The sequence below is a fragment of the Lynx rufus genome, unplaced genomic scaffold (assembly GCF_022079265.1).
Source record: "Lynx rufus isolate CCGP_SWC_20201006 ecotype Redwood Valley unplaced genomic scaffold, mLynRuf1.p SCAF_4, whole genome shotgun sequence".
Lineage (NCBI taxonomy): Eukaryota > Metazoa > Chordata > Mammalia > Carnivora > Felidae > Lynx > Lynx rufus.
In genome coordinates, this window is record NW_025814856.1 from 94,551,331 (window position 1) to 94,553,943 (window position 2,613).

Genomic DNA, 2,613 nt, shown 5'->3' on the forward strand with positions numbered 1-2,613 from the left:
GGTGGTCTCAAGGTAAATTTCAAATGGCTGCTTGCTTCCCCCAGAATAAGAGTTCTAAGAAACCAAGGCAGAGGCTACAAGGCTTCTTGTGTTCTATCCTTAGAAGTCACAAAGCATCACCACTACTGCAGTCTATTTGTTAAATGGGGCCAGCCCAGGTTCAGTGTGGGGAAAGACTACACAAAGGCATGAATACCGGAAGGTGTAATTCACTGGGAGGCCATCTCTGAAGACCAGCTACCACAAGAACTTTCTACATTTTACATGGTGGCTGTTAAGATGGTGCCTAAAATGATATCAAAAGAATATGATGGGTTAAAAAAGAAAAAAAAAATCAGGAATGACTCTTTAATACTGTGCAGCCAAGTGTGAATTTTCTAGTTAATTTTTCAATCTTTAAATAATCCATATATTCTCTACTTCTGACCATTTTACCTTCTGCTACTTTGGAGAATCTTGCTGTGTATTCAAACTGATACCAAATGAGAAAAGGGCAGACCACTAATCACCTTCCAACTAGGTGATACCACATGAAAGTTTGGCACCTTGAAAGGCACATCTCTCTATTAAGTACTAGGTGACATGACAACTTATCACAGAACAATAGTTGGTATACTGGAAATGTCAGAATTTTAGACCTTGAAGGGACTTGAAGATCAGTCTTCGTATTCAAGACACTATACCTAAGACCCAGAGTAATAAGCAACTTGCTAAAAGTTCACATAAGTCATTGAAGACTTTCTAACTCCTATTCCACAAATTTGCACAGCAACATGCTGCCTTTTTCATTTACCTACTAGTATTTCAACTCAAACTCTAAGCTATGAACAAGGCGACTAAACTTGGGTATGGTTGATCCTTATTAAATTTTAAGACTTAAAAAGTGATGGCAGTGAGGTAGTGGAGAGTATAGAGTGATGTATGGAGAGAAAAAAAAAAACAAAAAACAAAAACCTAAGCTTATTCTAAACCAGTGTTTCCCAAACTTGAAGTATGAAATCTTTTTAAAGAAAAAAGAAGGGGGACAAGTCCTCAATAGCCATGTTGTGGACTTACATTTTTTTATTAAAAATTACAGGAATAGGGGAGCCTGGGGGACTTAAGCACCTAACTTCGGTTCAAGTCATGATCTCATGGTTCATAAGTTCAAGCCCCGCGTTGGGCTTTGTGCGGACAGCATGGAGCCTGGATTCTGCTTCAGAGTCTATGTCTCCCTCTCTCTTTGCCCCTCCCCTGCTCACATTCTATTTCTCTGAAAATAAATAAACATTAAGAAAAACTTTTTATACGAGAATATATTCAAATGTAAAACAGTATAAATTTCTTATGCTTAGAGCATGTACACAACTATAAAACCAAACAAGTTTGCAAGTTGTTAAATAATATCTAGCATTTACACTAGTTAATAAGTACTAGGCTCTTTACTTACACTGTCTCATTCAATATTCGTAACAACCACTATTAGGTGGACACTATTATTATACCCATTTAATAGATGAGGAAATTGAGACTGAGACAAAGTCAGCAACAGACTGAGCAACTTGTTCTGTGTCACACAATTGTAAGTGGGAGAACAGGCTTTCACAAAAAGTTCAAAGCTAATTAAGTCGATGTAAAGAACGATATTGTTTGTAGAAGTTAAATGACTGCTTGTAAAAGGTGGGCATGGTACTAACTATAACTCTGTAGATCTTCAGGGTTTAACATACATAAATTAAAATGTAGGGCGCCTGGATGGCTCATTTGGTTGAGTTTCCAACTCTTGATTTTGGCTCAGGTCATGATTCCAGGGTCATGGGAGTGAGCCCTGATTATGCTCCTTTCTGAGAATGGGGCCTGCTTAAGATTCTCTCTCTCTCTCCCTGTGTCCTTTTCCTCTGCTTGTGCTCTAAATACATACATACATTTTAAAGAGATTTTTAAAAATAAAATAAATAAAATAAGAGTGAGTAATTTCTTCCATCACTTTTTTCTCTTCTGTCAACTGCTAAATATACCTTAGTAGAGCACAGATTTAATGTTATCTGGTCTTCACTTGAAGGGGATGCCTTGTTAGAAATTGTCTACATCTGCTCACTCATTAAGGTTTTGGGGGTTTGGGGGTTTTTTAATTTTTTTTAATGTTTTTATTTATTTTTGAAGGAGAGAGACAGAGCATGAGTGGGGGAGGGGCAGAGAGAGAGACACACACACAGAATTTGAAGCAGGCTCCAGGCTCTGAGCCGTCAGCACAGAGCCCGACAGGGGGCTTGAACCCACAAACTGTGAGATCATGACCTGAGCTCATGAAGCCAGACGCTCAACCGACTGAGCCACCCAGGCGCCCCTATTTTGTTTTGTTTTGTTGAGACAATCCCTGATTACTATTTTTTTAAATTATTGAGATATAATTCACATACTATAAAGTCTACTATTTTAAAGTGTACAATTCAGTGGTTTTGAGTATAATTACCAAGTTGTACAACCATCACTACGATTTAATTCCAGAATATTTTCATCATTTCAGAAAGTAAGCCCCTACCCATTAAACGGTCATTCCCTACCCCCTCCTCACCAGGTAGTAGATTAGCAATTCCTAATTCATTTTCTGTCTGTATGGATTTGCCTATTCTG